Consider the following 20,281-nt stretch of genomic DNA (forward strand, 5'->3'; position numbering starts at 1 on the left):
TAAATGTGTATTGATTTGAAACTTACTAACTGGTGTATTGAGTTATTGATCAGCACTTGGCTTTGAACCTCGTGGTGGTATCAGAAAGATACCTGGCGACTCCAGAGCAAAGGTTATTAAAACAGAGCCAATTAAGGGAAAGCATAACGAGCAACAGTACCCACGACCACCATGACAATTACTGCTCGAAAACCTGTTGGATGCGGACATCCTAGGAAAAGTGACTTTGTTGACATGTATGGGTAACTGCTTAGGGGGGCCAATTCCCAACTGGATGAGATGAGGGTGAAGTGGGAGGAGGAAGTGGAGTTTGAAATAAGGTGGGGACTCTGGAGCGAAGCACTGCACAGGGTCAATTAAACCTCCAGATGCACAAGGCTAAGCCTAATGCAGCTAAAAGGACAGGGTATCATAACAGCCAGATTTCTTCATGGGGAGGAGGACTGACGCCCTTGCCTTTGCTCTCTAATCACCCACCGGAGAATCCTGCTCGGCTGGTGTTCAGCAGCATTGTCCGACCTATCAGAATTTCTCCAAGTGGAGAAAATTAAATTCGCCATCCGAGGGTTGGAGGAAGGCTTCCACAAAACATGGAAGCCATTCACCCGGTTGTTCCAATACCTGTTTGTAGCCAACAACTAAGAGGGCAAAGAACAGGACGGGGTAGCCACAACACAGCAAGAAAGGGGTAGGGGGCAAGGGGTGTGGGGGGAGGGGGGGGGGGCAGGGAAACATTGAACCCAACCATACCCAACAAAAGAAGCATGGGAAACAAGGGTGTGGAAACAACCTGAACCAAAGGGGGAAATAAAAAGAAAGCCGATGGGGACCGAAACACAGAAACCACAACCGCCACTGTAAATAATGTGAGAGAAAATAAAAACTATGATGTATGTTAATAGTTGAAACCAACCAATATGTAAAAAGTTTTACTTTTTTTTTGTCTCCTACTGTTCGTCTATATTTATACTTGTTTTGTATAACAAAGTCTCAATATAAACATTTTAAAAAAAGTAATAGTATTTTATTGAGGATTTTTTTATTACGCTTAAGCTGTCAAGAATGCTTTGTATAAAGTTCTGTTTGGTTCCTCAGCAAGGTGGGTGCTATGTGTTCATAGTATTTCCAGTGTTTCCTCACTAGCAGTCTTGCAATGGAATAGGATCACTTTAAGAGCTGAGCACGTGAACGTCAGGGGCTGGTTTAGCTCACTGAGCTAAATCGCTGGCTTTTAAAGCAGACCCAGCAGCACGGTTCGATTCCCGTACCAGCCTCCCCGGACAGGCGCCGGAATGTGGCGACTAGGGGCTTTTCACAGTAACTTCATTGAAGCCTACTCGTGACAATAAGCGATTTTCATTTTTTCATTTTCATTCATTGGCCATTTGCAAACATGTAACATAGCAGCTTGCAGTGTTAACTTCTTTTAATAAAACTCTTCGTTTGTTTGAACTTCTGAGGTCTGCAGACCACATATTAAAACCACCACAGTGAGAGACTTGGCTTTATTCGGTTACTGTCCACCTCCTCACCTTCCACACATGCACAATTAGAAAAAATAAAACTGGTGGCTGTGGTTGCCTAAGAAGAAAAGAAAGATTTTTTTTTTAATTAATTGCTCTACAGCCTGGCTAAATCTATCAAAAAGCTGCCGTTTTCAGTTTCTGAGCAAGCTGCCATTAAAGTGCATCATAAGGGAATGTCGCATTGTTGGATCGAGTAGTTACATTTTTAAAAACTTACAGTGGAGGTCTCCATCGGCAAGATCTTACACTCCACCGCCAGCACAACCACGCCCGTGGGTTTCCGAACAGCATGGGGTGGCCCGCTGCAGGAACGGAGAATTTGTAAAACTCCTGAAGGTAAAACATTTGCTTCCTCTTGTTTAGTTATGCTCTTGACGTGGCATAAGCTGCTTCCCTGTTGTGCACTCTGACAAAGGAAGGTTCAGACTTGGAGACAGCTTTAACATATTTATTGAACTGTTAATGATTCTCCTACTTGGATTCCACTCTGCTGTTAATCCTGCTATAGCTACTGAGACTGACGAACCAGTCTGCTACAATCCACGTGGTGGGTGTGATGTGTTTCAAATCAACCCTGTGTACTCACTAAGTGTTTCCACTGGAAAGAGAAAGAGCATGTGTGCTGTGTCCTTTTATATGGGTTGGTGTAATGCCCTCTTGTGGTAGTGTCACCTGTGTGTGTGTCGTGAATGCCCATTGGTTGTGTCCTATCTGACTGACCTATTGGTTGAATGTCTGTGTCATGATGTCTCTGGTTCTCCCTCTAGTGTCTATCCAGGTTAGTGTGTTCACATTAACCCCTTGTGTATTTACAGTGATGCATATTACTACACTTCTGACCCAGAGTGTCCTTTTACCATCTTCATATTTAATTAACTTGCAGCGAGTTAAGAGATCAAACATTAAATCTTCTTCATGTTGGAGAAATAGAAGCCATCGCTTTTCGTCCCCACAACAAACTCCATCCCCCAACCGCCGACCCCATCCCTCTTCCTGGCAACAGTCTAAGATTAAGCCAGCCTGCTTGCAAACTTAGATCACTTTTGACCCTGAGATTAACTTTCGATTCATATCTGTACCATTTCCAAGACTACCTATTTCTACCTCCTTCACATTGCTCCGCCTCGCCCCTGCCTCAGCTTATCTGATGCTGTAACCTTCATCTCGGCCTACGTTAACTCTAGACTTGACTATTCCAATGCACTCCTGGCAAGTCTCCCACATTCCACCCTCCATAAACTTGAGGTCATCCAAACCTCTGCTCCCTATGTCATAACTTGCAACAAGACTCATTCCCCGATTATCCCTGTGCTCACAAGCCTACATTGACTCCAGGACAGAGGATCCCGCCGCACACCTTTTTTTCATATCCCTCTGTGAAATTTAGTAAGATGGTGGCATACTAGTATGGGGCGGCACAGTAGCACATTGGTTAGCACTGTTGCTTCACAGCTCAGTGTAATGATCTGTATATCTGCTGGTATGTAGAGGGTTAACAACTGCATCATAGTGTTAAACAACCACTAGATGGCAGCACTAGATTCATGTATATAAACTGAACCTGGAGGATGTTTCCTATCTTCGAACCAGGATGACTAGGCAACAGAGTGTTAAAGAGATATAGCTTAGTTGGCAAGTGTATTTAAACATAATTAATATGCCTTCTGATTTACCTTATCATCAGTTATAGTTATGGAGAGTGAACAAACTCATTAATATTTATACTCGTTATTCATTAAATGTTATTTGCTTTAAGTTGAAGACTGATTGTTTCATTGAAATACAACCATCAGACCATTCTGGGAGTAAAGCAAAGAGCAACAACATATTACGATCACGTAATATAACACTCCAGGGTCCCAGGTTCGATTCCCGGCTTGGTCACTGTGTGGATTCTGCACGTTCTTCCCGTGTCTGCGTGGGTTTCCTCCGGGTGTTCTGGTTTCCTCCCACAGTCCAAAGATGTGCAGGTTAAGTGGATTGGGCCATGCTAAATTGCCCGTTAGTTATAAATATTAATTATTGGCATGGTAATGTGAATTGTTTGACGTTTTATAATATGTTGCTGTCAGAGGATTTAGTGGGGAGGGTTGTAGTAGCTAGCCCCTTAAGGGGACGAAGTACTGAAGGGTCATTTGACACAATCGGCCAGTCGTGCGGGGGAGGGGGGGGGGGGGGCTGAGCACGGGTCTCCTAGCAGAATCGATCCTGGAGCTTTAAAAGTCGGTAGTATATCCTAGCACTCTATATAGATATAGTTATTCTAATAAATAGTTTGTTGCTGTTCAAACCTGATGTTCAGCAATCACTCAGAGATCACAGGAGCCATTCCCATTGCTGTTAAAGCTTGCCGCCGATTACTCTGAATTTTGTCTTTTAAAAATTGCAAGGCAACTGCTGTGAATCTGCATGAGTAAAGGAGGTGATTATATAATGGCTACAATGTGTTACTATCATCTCAGCTTCATATCCGACTAAATGTAGCATTTTGCACTCAGCAGGACTTATTTGAAAGCTGTCATAATCTCCATTCAGAGCAGAGTCTCCTGTTGCTAACACGGTGCTGTGCTGCTCACGTCTTCGAGTTTTGGTTGCTCACAGAGGGTGAGGCTCCGGATGAAAAACTTTGAAGGCTACGAGTAATTGAGTATTACAAGTGTTGCCATTTCATATGATCATGAGAAATAGGAGTAGGCAGGAGACGGCCAGAGAGCCCATCGAGCCAACTCCGCCATTCAATAAGATCATGGCCAATCTGTTTGTGGCGTTGACTTCACTTTCATGCCTGTCCTCAAAGCCCATGGCTCCCCGGTCGATCAAAACACTGTCTATCTCAACCCCTTGAATATACTCAATGATCCAGCCTGCACCGCTCTGTGTGAAAGGGAATTTCAATGACTGATGACTCAGAGAAGAAATTCCTCCTCATCTCAAACTTAAATGCGAGACTCAGTTATTTTTAGATTATGCCCCCTAGTTCTAGTTCCCCCAGGAGGGAAAACACCATCTCTGTCAGGCCCCCTCAGAATCCGATTTCCTTCACCAAGGTCACCTCCCATTCACTAATGAGTACAGGCCCAACCTGGATGTTTAGTCAAGAGCTGTTCTCCAACTAAGCTGCATCTAAATGCAACTGAAATGAAGCACATTGCCCGTGAAAACAGGGAGCTGTGTTGAAAACCTTGATTGGATTAACTAATACTGACAAGAACATTAGTGCTGTTTGTTGGGTAATTTCCTATGCTACCAAAAAGTGAAAAGAAAAGTGCCTCAGACCGACAGAAGGGGAAAGTAACACTGATGGTTTCAAAACGTCCCAGATATTCAGAACCAACCTTTGCGCAAATAAATAGGAAGGGCAAAACAATGCATTATAACAGTACATTTAGGCTCTGTAGGTAGACAAAACTCCTGTTCAATTGTATCTGCAGAAAATCACTTTCAAAACTTTTGATTTATAACAATTTCCATAGTTTGGTAATCTCTCCATTATGGGCTGCATTCTCCGGTCCCCCAGCCGTATGTTTCTTGGCGACACGCCATTCGCTGGTAGAGGGATTCTCTACTCCCGTCGCTTGTCAATGGGATTTCCCATTGAAGTCACCCCACGGCGCCAGGAAACCCGCGGGATGGGTGGTGCACTGCCGGCGGGAACAGGAAATCCCAACTGCCGGAGAATTCCGGCCTCTTTCCTTGAATAATGATTTAGTGTTTTTAAACTCTAAAATTGTATGAACTAATCTTTAATAATTTTGATTATTTAACTTCATTGTTGTGTCAGTGCACTGCACGAATCACAGTTTTGGAATTATTTTGTACAATGCTAGAATACTAACATAATTTCAGCACCTTCCTCACGCTACTTTATAATCAGAAGCCAAATAGATCGTCAGTGATTCTTTGCAGTGCTGTGGATTTTGCAAGCATCGGCTGGTTGAGTACAGGCTCCATACTCTGCCGATAATGAACAAGCAAAAGAACATTCTGTCAAACAAAGTCAACTATATTGTGATGTGTAGTTATTCATAAATATCCAGAATGCCAGATTGCACACTACTGCACCACAGTCATTGTACCAAGCAACAATGCATCATTCTGCTGCACATGATAGGATCTGAAAAATAGGTTCAATGTCAGCTCCTATATCAATGTAAAAATAAAAGGTAGTAGGCAACAATGGTTAACGATGGTGTAGTGGTATTGTCCCTGGACTAGTAATCAGGAAGCCCAGCCAGAGTAAGGCTCTGGGGACCCAGGTTCAAATCCCACCAAGGCAGATGGTGGAATTTAAATTCAATAAAACTCTCAAATTGTCAATTGTGAAAAAACACATCTGGTTCACGATTGCCCTTTAGGGAAGGAAATCTGCCACCCTTACCTGGTCTGGCCGACATGTAATTCTGGACCTACATCAAAGTGGTTGACTCGTAACTACCTCCTGAAATGGCCTCGCAAGCCATCCAGTCCAAGGACAATTAGGGATGGACAACAAATGCTGGCCAGCCAGCGATACTCAATTTGCATGAGAGAATTTTTTTTAAAAAATCCCATTACTGTGGACCCTCAAAGACCACCGTGGCATGGGTCAGCAATTTCCAAGAGGGCTTCTGAGTTTCATCACTTGAGATGTGGGTCAGAAACCCTCAATGGAAAAAAAAAGAAAAAAAAAAGAAACCCTCAATGAAGGCCACTCATTGTAATTTTCTCTAGCAAAACCATTTCATGGCCAGAAGACAGGTCTGCATCCTTAGGGCTTCAGAGCCTGCAAGGCAGACTATGTAAGAGAGAGGGTGCTTCAAAATGACAATGCCCTCTTGCCAGCTTTATTCAACAGAAAAATGGCTTTTGCGGCCCGACCAGCAGAATTGGTGGGGTGGAGCCACTCTAATTATAAACAGCCTGTGGCTGCTGCAGCACTCAAGGGAGGCAGGCAGGGCCTGAAGGCCTGCCTGGAGTACAGGCCCCCCCAGTCTGCCACCAGGAAGTTGCTTTCAGGCAACTAGACCAGGCCTGACCACCTGGAGAAACCTGGAGGCCAACTGGAAATTGGCATTAATGGGCTATGCACGGCATGCATGTGGAGAGCCTTGCTGCCCCCCAACCCCTCCATCTTCTGCAAAACTGACAGAAGGGTGGAATGGAGTTAAGGAACTGGCATCCTGGTCACTACCAATATTTTTGACCAAGTGTCAAATCACATGGTGGGAAAAGCCGGCAGTGGAGCCGACGGGCGACATACCACTTTTCCCACCTGAGTTGATGCTTAGAATCCACCGAGGTTCAGGGCAATTCTATAGGTCATGTTGTGCCCGAAAAGCAGCACGGCACAGTGCAACGCGTCCGGTAGATGCCTGGAGATCCTTCTTCCGGGATCTGCCCAGCTCACCAAACCTCGCGAGATCTAATGCGATCTTGCAAGACGCCGTGATGTGAATCCCGCCCATTGTGGGCAGATTCACTTTCTGGCAAATCTGCATATTAGAGCGAGACAGCTAGTCTCACTCGAATATATGTGTGAGATCTAACCAAGGAGTGGGATCTAACTCCCTCGCCTTGTAGATCGCGGGTGAGCGCCATTCAGTACTGTTCCGCACAAACGAAAGACGTGCTTGTTAGGTGAATTGGACATTTTGAATTCTCCCTCAGTTTACCTGAACAGGCGCCGGAGTGTGACGACTAGGGGATTTTCACAGGAACTTCATTGCTGTGTTAATGTAAGCATACTTGTGGCACTAATAAATATTTTTAAAAAGCGGGGACCAGGTGGAACTGCACTCGTAAGTGTCTCCCAGGGGATTGGAGGCCCCCAAGTGCATGCCCTCTGGGCAGGATAGCATCTTGACACTTCTGGTGCCACCTGGGCACCCTGGTACTGCCAGGCTGGCATCCTGGTGGAACCACTTGGGCACCAGCCTGGCACTGCCAGGATGCACAGGTGATATTTTTTTCACGGCGGTGATTGGGCTGGGGTGTGCCCCGTGTGAGTGTGCAGATGGACCCGGGGACCCCTCTTATAGTGAGTTGGGGCTTGGCAGAGTTCAGGGGTCATGCCAGGGACTCAAGAGTTCGCCATTTTTAAATGGCGTCCCAATCTCACATTGCACTGAGGAGTTCCAGCGAGCAGAGCTCCTCAATGCAGAAAGCGGTTCTCTGTGCGGCCTCATCGGGGAGTTTCCCGCTGAAGCCTCCGATCTACGTGGATGGGCGTTAGATAGCGGGATGTTTCTCGATGCTCTGAGTGCCGGGAAACACACAGCTAATCTTGTGCTATGGGACTCCATCCCCATTTGGGTAGATCACGCCCTCAATGTTTCTTTTGTCCATGTTGAAACAAAAGGATGAGCCAGCTGGAATGCTAGCATTCTTTTATTGACAGTCCATCTTTCAACTAAATGATGTCTGAATTCTGCAGGTGTCTGTGAATGTCCATATTTAATTAGTTATTTGCTTGAGACAGGATGGTCTGGAGCTTTGAAGGCAAAAGGTCATATGCTTTTCAGTGGCCATTTTAATAGACTGTTTGGGTTCAAATTTTTTAAAGCACTGACTGCAAGTTCATAATAAACTGAAGCATGACATCTGCGCCTTGCATTGCAGGTGTGTGTCAATGGATGGACCCAAAGGAACTGTTCTTATCTTTCATTGTTCATTTACTTGAAGTAGAAGTATAGATCAATGACAATCTAATAGAATGTTGGAACAGGTTTGGATGGGGTAGACTGAGAGACTAAATCACGTTTGTTGCACGTAATCAAGCTCGGGGAATAGCAAAAGCACACCTACTTGTTATTGAACTCTTTCGTTATGAACCTGTTTTCAAGGTGTAGAACTCAATGTGATATGAAAATGCAAAAATGCTGTCCTGTGTGCAATTGTGTACTTTACTCACGTAACTGACAAAAAAACACTGGCCGGGTCTTTCCACGAGTGATTTCAGTGGAACCGGAAGATACTTCCAGCGTGAGGGGCTGGAAAATTCCAGACAAAGACTTGCAGGTCTACTCCTTGGACTATATTCAAACACAAGTTGTGAAGTTAGTGCATTGGGTAACTAATTCAGGTGTAGGATCTACCCTCTCTGTTATGCTTTCACCTTAACAATGTAAAAAATTAATTGTTGGCAATTCAATATGTTGGCAAAATGAATGTTTCTCCAACACTTGTTAACACAGAAGCAAACCCCTGTAAAATCAATGGATTTTTTTTAAGCAAATTGAATTTGCTCAGAGAAAGATTGATTTACAAATGACTCCTTTGGTAGTAATTAAACAAAATTGCTTTAAAATGATTAAAAGTAGAGGTACAAATGTGATTGGCATTACAAGGATTGGCACTCTGCAGGCAATTCATGTTCCAACTCAGGAACACAAGGCCAATTACCTGCCCTCCAGTCATATGTCAACAATTTGGGTAAATTGCCCGTGCCTGCACTGATTGCTCACCCATTTCAGATGGTGAATACTGGTCCCATTGTCCTGCCAGCAGTGCTCATCGTGTAAGTGCTGGGTAATGGGAGGAGGCAGCCAGTTCGTGGGTCACATCAATGACAGGGAAACGAGAACAAAATATATGCTAAGATTCATTTAAAACATGTATTGAGTTGGTCTTGATCAAAAGCAAGGGCCTAATCTCTATTTAAAACTGACACTTGAGGTAAAATTTTAAGGATGGTGAGTGATCAGCACTTGCCATCCCAAGAGTTGGCGCCAACCCGCAGCTGCCAATTCTCGAGCTCCCACTGCCATTTAATGTTCACTTAAGGAAATTTCGTCCACCCTTGGAAAGACATCCCGCTATGAGAGCCAGGGCCGACAGTTCTTCAACCCAGCCAGGCACAGCACTGCAGTGGCCGGAAGCAGTACTGCAGCTTTCTGCCTGCGACTATGTTCCAGGACTTTTGGAAAGAGGCCTTCGTACTGAGATGCCCGAAATAGGGAAAATGTTAAATGTCATTTTCCCACCCTACCCGCACCCACCAGCCTAAAAGTGAGCTGGGTTGGATAAAGTCCTTCAGTGGCATTAGGTGGTCACTTAAGGGCCTTAACAGGTGGATGGGCTGGTTTCCCACCTAAGGGTGAAATTGTGTCTGGGTTTAGGCAGATTAATTCCCTGTGGAATTGTTGTCTATTCAATGTTATGTTCCCTTGAGCCTCAGAACCTGCCTTGGATGAAGTGTCTTATTTTGCCCTTGAAAATCACCTGAGGGTAAAATTACATTTGTCTGTTTTTCAAACATCCTTGGGGTTCCAGGCAAAGGCCCAGCTGTAAAATTGAGACTTTTGATCGCAATATCCATCCAGAAAATGATAATCTATTTCTACTTTATTGTTTTATTAGTGGTGACCATAAAAGTGTTCAGCAGTACTAGTATTCAATGAGGCTTTGAAGCAATACAGTAGTTTAATGAGGTATATTGTATATGTTCGAATATTTGAGAAAGGGTTCTTTAAAGGTGCAAGATCAGGCTAGATATGAAAGCAATAATTTGTCTTCACTTTAACATGCTATAAGGAGTATTATGTGGGAAATTTTAGGCCTAGAAGCCAACCTTCACTTGCCATTCATAAAAATATCAGAATCCTGAATGACTTTTGTCGGATATCATTTCCATCGATCTATTTCAACTTTGGTTATGATGATTCTAATCGCCATAAATCAAGGCTGTCACAATTAGAGCACCGTTCCAGAAATAGTCGCGAGGTTCAGCTTGCCAACTCATTAGAATTCCTGCAGTGAGGCTGATCAGTGTGATACAAAGTAGTATTTTGGAAAAATTACTTGCTTGCATAAGCGTACATTCTGATTTATTCTCCATGTATTGCTTGCCATTTATTCTTGTCTGCAACACCTTAGTTAAATGAGGGGCTATTGAAGCAAATGCATGAATACGTTTTACTTTCAAAGGGTTGCTTCAAATATTGAATGCTGACATTAATTGAGGGATATGTCCACATATAGTATATATAACTTATGAAATGCAGTGAAAGATCAAAAGAAGTTATGACTTTAATCTAGATGGAGACGCGTCCTGAGCATATCCAAGCCCAGAGCTGCTTGTGCGTTGACAACTCATATCTGAGCACCATTACTTGGTATACATTTACATCCTCTTTTGTGTCAACTTAATTGCCTTGGGAACAGCATTAAATATGACATAATGAGGAGGTCGTATACAAGCAGTCCTCGAGTTTACGATATTCGGGTTATGACGGACAGCACTTGCAACATTTATAAATTGACACATTGTTCCAAATTTACAATGATGGTTTCGACTGTGTGACATCGTGCCAGTGAACAAGTTTAAATATTAATTTGTGCACATCAATGTTCTGCACCGTCCAACATACGACACTCAGTTGCTTTCCCGACTCATTTTTACTTGGTGAATTTGTGTTTCCAAATTTTTTCTGCAAATTTATATTTTATGATGCTAATTTATTACTGTATTACTTTTTTATAATTGATCGAGTGCAACATTCCGGGTTATTTTGGTGAAAATAGGTTATCAGGCCTTGGTCCAGGAACTAATACCCCATTTATATTGTTCTTATAGGAAAATCAGTTCTAACTTAAGACGTTTTGACTTAAGGTGTGATTTTCAGTAAACAATTATGTCGCAAGTCCAAAGACTGCGTGTATAACAAAATATAAGGGGAATGTAGCATTAGAAAAGAAATATTCTAAGTTACAAATCGTTTCTTTTTTAAATTAAACATTTGAAAGCGACAGAAAGCTTCTGCCAAGAATCCCTGGACACCTTAACAGACTGAAAAGAAAGAACTTGCATTTAAGTCCCATTTTTCATGACGTCAGGACATCCCAGATACTTCACAGCCAAAGAAATAACTCTGGCGTGCAGTGGCGGACTGGCCAGGGTGTCAGCTTGCCCGATGGCAAGTGGGCCCCTGATGAAGTGGTTCAGCCGGTACATCGGTCCGGGGCCCGGAGAGCCAAGAAGGGACCCGTGAATCTCTGAAGGGCCCTTAAAAATTATAATTAATTAGATAAATAAATCTCCAACTTCCTTCCTGAGATTTGTATTCTAACTTAATAAAATATGATTGTTTTTAAAATGAGCTATACCAAATATAAATGCAATAAAAAACAAACAAATAATCACTCAGTGTATGAAGGAACGAAGCAGTGTTGAACGGATGTGAAAAGGAGTGGGGGGGGCTGGTTCACCCAGGTCGGACATAGTTGGAAATCCACGTTTTCAGCAAGAGTGTGTGAATTTAAAGATAAAGTTACAGTTCGTGATTTGAGATGGTCGGCAACTTGAAAGGATATCAAGCAGTACACAGGGACGTGAGGTCACCGAAAAGGAGAAGCGGTACCTTTGACCGTGAATCATGAGGTCAAAGATATTAAAGTGATAAGCCATGATCGGTAAACTCAAAGGGTTGCGACTTGTAACACTACACTGGTATCAAACTGGACATGTTAACTTTGGTCGTGGGACCATTCTTAATGTCTTACTATGGTCGGACCAAACTTCTAAGTTTCAACAGTTGTCTCAGTTGCTTGCTGGTGTGAACATTGGACAGTGGATTGTCTCCTCTTCTGAAGCTGCATAGGCCACAGTAGTATTGACTAATGAACATAGCCTATTGAAGTGTAAGTAAGTTATTTTATATTTTTTATCAAGTAGGGGTTTATCTGGCGTTCCTTCAAGTTATTCTTGCAATCATCAATATTCATTTTTCCCAAAGTGGGCTATTTTTAATTAAGTTTTTATTTCAGGAATATTACCCCTACCAGCATGGAAAAGAAAAAGCATAAATCTGGGTCACTAAAACGCAAAGAACAAAGAGAAGCAGAAAGGAAGGAATAAGCCAAGCGATGCAGGCCTATTACAGAGTTTATAATACCACAAGCACAATCCACATCAATATCCAGTTCTTCAACAAATAATCAAGAAGCAAGAAACAATGCTCATGGTGATGATGCAATGACATGCGAGTTACAAGAACAGAGAAGAGTTACTTTGAATGTAGAGACAAATACAAGTGCATCCATTACTAATCAACCCAGGCCCAATATTTCTTCTGGCTTCCTTGTTCCGGTATCTGTACTGCCTGTAGTTGCAACAGCTGAACACATAGCTTCAACCAGGGCCGTTTTAAGCATATTTGACCAATTTCATCAAATTGGGCCCCGCACCTTAAGGGGGCCCCGCGCCAGCGGCGACAGAGTTACCGTTTGAAGCCTTTTCTGTATTCTAAGAGGAACTATAGGGTAGTTTTTACTTTTGGGGAACGCACCACATTACCGTCAACAAATCCTTCAGCCCTGCGCCGCCAAATCCTTCCGCCCGGGTAAGTAAGTTTCAAAATTTTAGTATATCAAGCATTTAATGTTTTTTTTTGGTTAAAGACGAGCATACTACACGAAATATAAACATACATAAATTTTTACTTTTGTACAGTAGGGGCCCCGCCATCACTTTTCTAATTGGGCCCGCAATTCCTAGCACCGGCCCTGGCTTCAACTAGTGACAGGGAATCAGATATTCCTTCAAGCAAAAATGACTTGGTTTCTGAAGCACATCCTGTAAATGAACCAACGCAAGAAAATGAAAGATCAATTACTGGAATCTTCCAATATCCATCACGAGCAAAGCTAAAACAGTTTTTTGCTGAACATCCACTTCAGCCACTTGATGATCTGCCATTTGATGCTCGTTTGTATGAGAGGAAAATTATGAATGACTCAGTCCCAAGAAAATGGCTAACATATAACAAAGAAAATAGATGCTTATATTGTTCATACTGCTTAGCCTTTGAGTTTCCCAACACTTATACTCCATCACCCTTTGTATGCGGCTTTAGTGACTACAGGCATATTAGCCAGAGCGTGACTTTACATGAATCGACAACAACACATGTCAGAAATGCTCAGCAATAGATCAGTGTGGTTAATGATGGCACCTTAGATACATTTTCTGCAGCATCACTAATTAAAAGGAAAGAAGAAGTATTGAAGCAGAGAAGTATTGGCGTGAGGATTATAGACATCATAAAGATGTTAGGCAAGCAAGCACTTCCTTTTCGAGGTCACAGAAATGAATCGGCCTACACTCTAGATAATGAGGTTCTGAATCATGGCAATTTTTTAGCTACAGTGAAGTTGATGGCAAAATATGACCCCATTATGGCAGCTCACGTTTCTGCAGTGCAAAAGAAGTCTAAACAAAGAATCAAATGATTAGAGCAACAAGGAAAGGCTCAAAGTAAAGGTCGTGGTGGTCTTGTTACATACCTGAGTAAAACAACTATAAACATGTTAATAAAAATTATGAAGAATATGATACAAGAAAGAATTAGTCATGAAGTTTCTCAAGCAAAATATTATTCTATTCAGGTTGATTCAACACAAGATAATTCATCCACTGATCAGTTTAGCATTATTATTCGGTATGTGCTTACCATGGCCAGTATAATGGTTTACAAAGTAAAATTGCTGATGTGGCTGATCAACATGTTCATATATGGTGCTATGCCCATGTCTTGAATTTGGTGATAACTGAAACAACAAAATGCTGTGTGCCTGAAGTTTGTTTTTTCAATTTGCTCCAGAATATAGCAACTTTTGTGAAAGCATCATACAAGAGAATGGCTGTATGGATAGATGTTGTTGGAAAACATCTAGGACAAGAAAAAATGAAATGATTAAAGCTAATTAGTGAGACCAGATGGTCAGGAAAATCCAATGCAGCAACAACTATATTTTGACATTTTGATGATGCCGCTGCCAGTACTTTCGTAAATCTATTGACATGCTTATCAATGATACAAGATTCAGAAAATTTTGATGCAAAAACAAAATATGAAGCAAATGTTTTACTTCAAAGTCTTCTAAAGTTTGAAACCATATTGACAGCATTTACTTACTTGTATATATTTGAAACTACATCCCCGTGATCAAGTTATCTACAGACAAGTGTTTTAGATATGTTTACTGCATGGAGTTTGGTAGATTCAGCTACAACAAAGTTGAAGGAATAGACAAGAACATTTGATAACGTTCACAGCAAGGCTTTGGAATTTGTAAATAAATGTAATACAGGATTTCACAGATGAATATGGATGAAAATCAAACATTGGAAATTGATGCGTTGGAAACAGCATTGCCAGTTAAGAGGCAGAGGAAGAAGAAAAGAATGGCAGATGAGTTTATTGATGATGAAAGAAATTGCTCAGATTCTCTAGCTGATTTTCGAGTAAATGTGTTTAACCTAATAATGGATTGCATTGTCCAGTCACTAGAATCACGCTTTGTACAACACAAACAATTGTATAAAGATTTGTACTGCTTGGACCCAGCAAAGTTTAAAACTATTGCAGAGAAGGGCCTTGAAGATGAAGCTTTGGAAGGTATTATTAAGCTGTTGCCACAAATCAGCAAAGATCAAGTAATATTGGAATTATTTTCTTTTGCTTCAAACTTTGATGTATTAAAGCTATTGCCTAATGATGGTGAGAATATGGATTCCAGTTGCAACAATTGTAACATTTGCAGCACTTGCCCATCATGTGTACTAAAAATTCTGGCATCCAACAGACTTCATGACAAGGCATATGATAACTTTTATGAACATTATAAAGTCATCTGCACACTATCAATTACTCAAGTCCAATGTGAGAGAACATTTTCAAAGCTAAAGATCATAAACACAAGGTTAAGAAATTCGCTGTCTGAGGAGAATTTGGAATCTTACATGTTGCTATCCATTGAAAAGGAATTGTTAGATGAATTGGACGCAGAAGCAATTATTGGCAGATTCGCACAATCATCTAGCGAACACAAACGATTGCTTTTAATATAGTGGACTGCATGCAATGCTCTATTGTGCTTTTGAACTATCTGTTAATGTGTAAATTGTGCAGTAAACTATTTAAAAATATCAACCAATTACTTAAAATTTTTTAAAATAAATAAAAAATTCAATTATAACATTCTGTATTTACATTTAGTATCTATTGCCAGTAATATGTACAGTACACGTACACTGTAATTACTAAGAAATACACATTTTTTCCACAAAAATTTTAATTGTACCCTTTTTTCCATATGTATTTTTTGAAAATTTTATTTATTCGTTATGAAAATTAAATGATAGCATTGTAGTTGTGGGTGGGCCCTCTTTGTCTCCTGGCAACCAATATTTTTAGACACAGTCCGCCACTGCTGGCGTTTGGTCACTTTTGTAATGTAGAGAAACACATCAGCCTATTTTCATAATTGGAGTCCAACAAGCGACAATAAGGTGACGAGCAGATAATTTGTTCTTTTACTGTTGTTGGCTGAGGGATGAATATCAACTATGATACTCCAGAAGAACATACTTGCTCTTCTTCAAATAATGTTTTGGGATGTTTTACGTCTATCTGAGAACACAAAAGTGACCTCAGATTAGCAAGTCATATGGACGATGGTATCTCTAATAATGCAGCATTGAAGAGTGGGCCTGTAGCTCAAGTCTCTGGAGTGCAAAGAGAACCCACAACCTTCTTCCCAAAGGTGAGAGTGTGAGTATTGAGACCATTAGTTATACCAGCTTCTTTGTGTTGAAATGGCTTTTGCATATGATGACATAGGATTACCTGGAGCATTGAAATAAGCCATTCGGCCCAACCGGTCCATGCCAGTGTTTATGCTCCACTCGAACCTCCTCCCATCTTTCCTCATCTAACTGAGTCAGCATATCCCTCATTTGTTTTGTAATTTCCCCTTAAGTGCATCTATGTGGTTTGCATCAGCCACATTCTGAGGTAGCAAGTGACACATTCTCACCACTCACTGGGTAAAAGAAAAAGTAAGAAGTAAGAATGCCTGGCATTCAGGCAGCTTGGCACTTTAAGCCTAGCATCCTGGCAGTGCCACTCTGGCTTCCTGTCAGTGTCATAATGCCCAGGAGGAAGTGCCAAGGTGTCAGGCTGATGGTGCAAGATGCCCAGGTGCTAGCAGGAGTGCCAGGGTACCACCCTTCCCAGAGCACATCCACCCGGGGGCCTCGATGGCTTGAGAAACCCGCACAGGTGCCACTATGCCTGGACCAGTGCTAAATGGTGCCATGGCGACGTCTCTCAGGAAAGGCCATTTATTCCCGGGCCGTGGGAGAATTGGCCTAATAGCTCATTTAAATATGTTAATATGGGTCTCAGGCAGCGAGGGCAAGATCCAGATCGCGCGGCCGCTCACGGGATTTAATGGCCTCATCTCATCACCGAGTTAGGCGTGGCAAGCACATTCGACCGCGCCCAATCGGAGTAATAGTATAATATTAAATAGTAAAAATAATTACTTCTATGTTATGCTTTCTGTCATGAATTCAGTTAGCCATTTAATCTTGTACTTGTTCCCTGATTCTGCATTTTACAATTTTATTCAATTGTCTATCAAGTGGTACTTTATTTAACACCTTTTGAGAAGCGAGATAAATTACACCTACTGCATTAACATTGTCGTCTCTCTCTGTTACCTCTGCAAAACATTAAACAAGGAAGTTCACACAAGCCCCTTCTGAAATCCATGCTGGCTATTTATTATTTTATTTTTGGTTTCTAAATGTTCTTCTCTCCTCTGTAGGAATTACATTGGGCTGGATTCTTCCACCCCGCCCGCCGCAAGAATGCCACGGGCGAGACGCTGACAATGGAAAAATCCATTGCACTTGGGCGGGATTCTCCGGTCGCCGGGCGAACGCAGCCTGAGATTCCCGTCTTTATTTTTCCTATCACTCATGGTAAGCACGCTGGTCTATAGTTCCATTGACATGTTCTATATTCTTGCCTTGAATGCAGGTATGACAGCAGCTATCTACCAGTCCTCTGGCACTACACCTTTTTCTCATGATTTATTAAAAATTATTAGAAAAGCCTCTGCTTCTGTTCCCTTGATTCTTTTAAAATACAGTTATAATCCCACCAGATTGGTGGTTTTATCTCCATTAAGATTGATTACTTTATTTACTATTTCACCTATTTTATTTTAAATGCAGCTATCCCTTACATCAATGCAAGCTGTGCAGAGAAATCCAGGTATGAATATGTCCAAATCACATTTAGGAAAGAGGTGCGAAATCATCACCAGAAGTTGGGCTCTCATGACTCCAAATTCACAATGGTTTAGCACAACTGTACTTTAACATTTTAGGTATAAACGATTTATCAGTCCAGAAATGTTAACCGGTCTTGCATTTTCCACATCTTGACAAGTCTTCTTGGAATCATAGAATATCTACAGTGCAGAAGGAGGTCATTTGACCCATCAAATCTGCACTGACCCTTCAAAAGAGCACTTGCCCATGTCCACCCTGCCCTATCCCTGTAAACCCATTACCTAACCTTCACATCCCAGGACACTAAGGGGCAATTTGACATGGCCAATCCACCTAACCCTCACATCTTTGCACTGTGGGAGGAAACCAGAGCACCTGGAGGAAACCCACACAGACATGAGGAGAACGTGCAAACGCCACACAGTCACCCAAGGCCGAAATTGAATAGGGTCCCTGGTGCTACAAGAAAGCAGTGCTAACCACCATGCCACCCACTGATTTGGACATTTCCTTCCTATTTTGCTTTTAGTTTGTATCTCACCTTGATAAAATGGTTGACAGTGGCTGATAATGAATGAGTTGAAGCAGAATTTTTTGTCTGGTCAGAGAGCAATGTGGAGCAAGCAGTATAGCTCTGTTCTGCTCACCCTATCTTCTCTGCATAACTGCAGAGTTATCTGCATCAGAGTTATCAGAGATGATAACTGCATCTTCTCTTGTGGGAATTGACTTCGAACCAATATCTGGAAGACAGCAATGCTTTTACACTGATCCGGTTAGAAAAGTATATAATTGGTTAAATAATTTGTTGTGTTTATGTTTAAAGTATCAAAGCCATATTGTGAAAATCGATTAATCTTTCCATTATAGTGTCCTTTTTTGAAAATTTTATCAACCGCCTGATTAATGGAAAAGATGGAAAAGTGATTAAAGCTATTTGTAAGTAGTCGGGGGGAGGGGTTGGGGACGAGCTGGGTATGAACAGATGGAGTGCTTTGCTTTTCAAAGACTCTTATCATGTAGAATGGACTTTGCTGTTAAAATGAAATATGTAGTTACAATGAATACCCAGTGCTTCCTTTAAAGCTATTATGAAAAATGAAAATCGCTTATTGTCACGAGTAGGCTTCAAATGAAGTTACTGTGGAAAGCCCCTAGTCGCCACATTCCGGCGCCTGTTCAGGGAGGCTGTTACGGGAATCAAACCGTGCTGCTGGCTTGCTTTGGTCTGCTTTCAAAGCCAGCGATTAGCCCTGTGAGCTAAACAGCCCCTAATATTAGCATCATCAATCTGGCGGTAAGGTTCTTCTTACTCAATGTGGAAGATTCAGACACCAGTCTAAATTGTTTCCTGCTGTGTTTAGGTCACCCTATATTCCAAAGTTAAATAATTCCCATATTTACCACATTTAATTCATAATTTAATAATTAATTCGTGTGATTTTTCCAGCCCTTTCCACCGGCGGGAATTTCCGTCTGCACCAAAGGTGACTCCTCCGCAGCAGGGTCCCCGACAGGGGGCGATCTAGCCACACAAAACGGCATTGACATTAGCGGGGCTGCCAAACAAAGAACAAAAAAAAAGTACAGCACATGAACAGGCCCTTCGGCCCTCCAAGCCCGTGCCGACCATACTGCCCGTCTAAACTAAAAATCTTCAGCACTTCCGGGGTCCAGATCCCTCTATTCCCATCCTATTCATGTATTTGTCAAGATGCCCCTTAAATGTCACTATCGTCCCTGCTTCCACCACCTCCTCCGACAGCGAGTTCCAGGCACCCACTACCCTCTGTGTAAAAAAACTTGCCTCGTACATTTCCTCTAAACCTTGCCCCTCGCACCTCAAACCTATGCCCCCTAGGAATTGACCCCTCTACCGTGGGGAAAAGCCTCTGACTATCCTCTCTGTCTATGCCCCTCATAATATTGTAGACCTCTATCAGGTCGCCCCTCAACCTCCGGCGTTCCAGTGAGAACAAACCAAGTTTATTCAACCGCTCCTCATAGCTAATGCCCTCCATACCAGGCAACATCCTGGTAAATCTCTTCTACACTCTCTCTATAGCCTCCACATCCTTCTGGTAGTGTGGCAACAAGAATTGAACACTATACTCCAAGTGTGGCCTAATTAAGGTTTTATCCAACTGCAACATGACTTGCCAATTCTTATACTCAATGCCCCGGCCAATGAAGGCAAGCATGCCACATGCCTTCTTGACTACCTTCTCCACCTGTGTTGCCCCTTTCAGTGACCTGTGGACCTGTACACCTAGATCTCTCTAAATTTCAATACTCTTGAGAGTTCTACCATTCACTGTATATTCCCTACCTGCATTAGACCTTCCAAAATGCATTACCTCACATTTGTCCGGATTCAACTCCATCTGCTATCTCTCCGCCCAAGTTTCCAAACAATCTAAATCCTGCTGTATCATCTGACAGTCCACATCGCTATCCGCAATTCCATAAACCTTTGTGTCATCTGCAAACTTACCAATCAGACCAGTTACATTTTCCTCCAAATCATTTATATATACTATGAACAACAAAGGTCCCAGCACTGATCCCTGTGGAACACCACTAGTCACAGCCCTCCAATCAGAAAAGCACCCTTCCATTGCTACTCTCTGCCTTCTATGACCCAGCCAGTTCTGTATCCACCTTGCCAGATCCCCCCTGATCCCGTGTGACT

General features: G+C 42.2%; 1 protein-coding gene and 1 long non-coding RNA gene across 2 annotated transcripts in view; both read right to left on the reverse strand.

Moving 5' to 3' along the window:
- Positions 1 to 20,281, reverse strand: part of LOC119978492 (metabotropic glutamate receptor 4-like) — a 1,510,615-nt gene that overhangs the window by 1,349,174 nt on the left and 141,160 nt on the right. The gene's annotated exons all lie outside the window — the stretch shown is intronic.
- Positions 1,378 to 20,281, reverse strand: part of LOC119978493 — a 42,047-nt gene continuing 23,143 nt past the window's right edge. The window contains exon 2 of the long non-coding RNA XR_005463465.1: positions 1,378 to 1,581. This is a non-coding gene — a long non-coding RNA (uncharacterized LOC119978493). The remainder of the gene's footprint in view (positions 1,582 to 20,281) is intronic.

The sequence above is a fragment of the Scyliorhinus canicula genome, chromosome 15 (assembly GCF_902713615.1).
Source record: "Scyliorhinus canicula chromosome 15, sScyCan1.1, whole genome shotgun sequence".
NCBI lineage: Eukaryota > Metazoa > Chordata > Chondrichthyes > Carcharhiniformes > Scyliorhinidae > Scyliorhinus > Scyliorhinus canicula.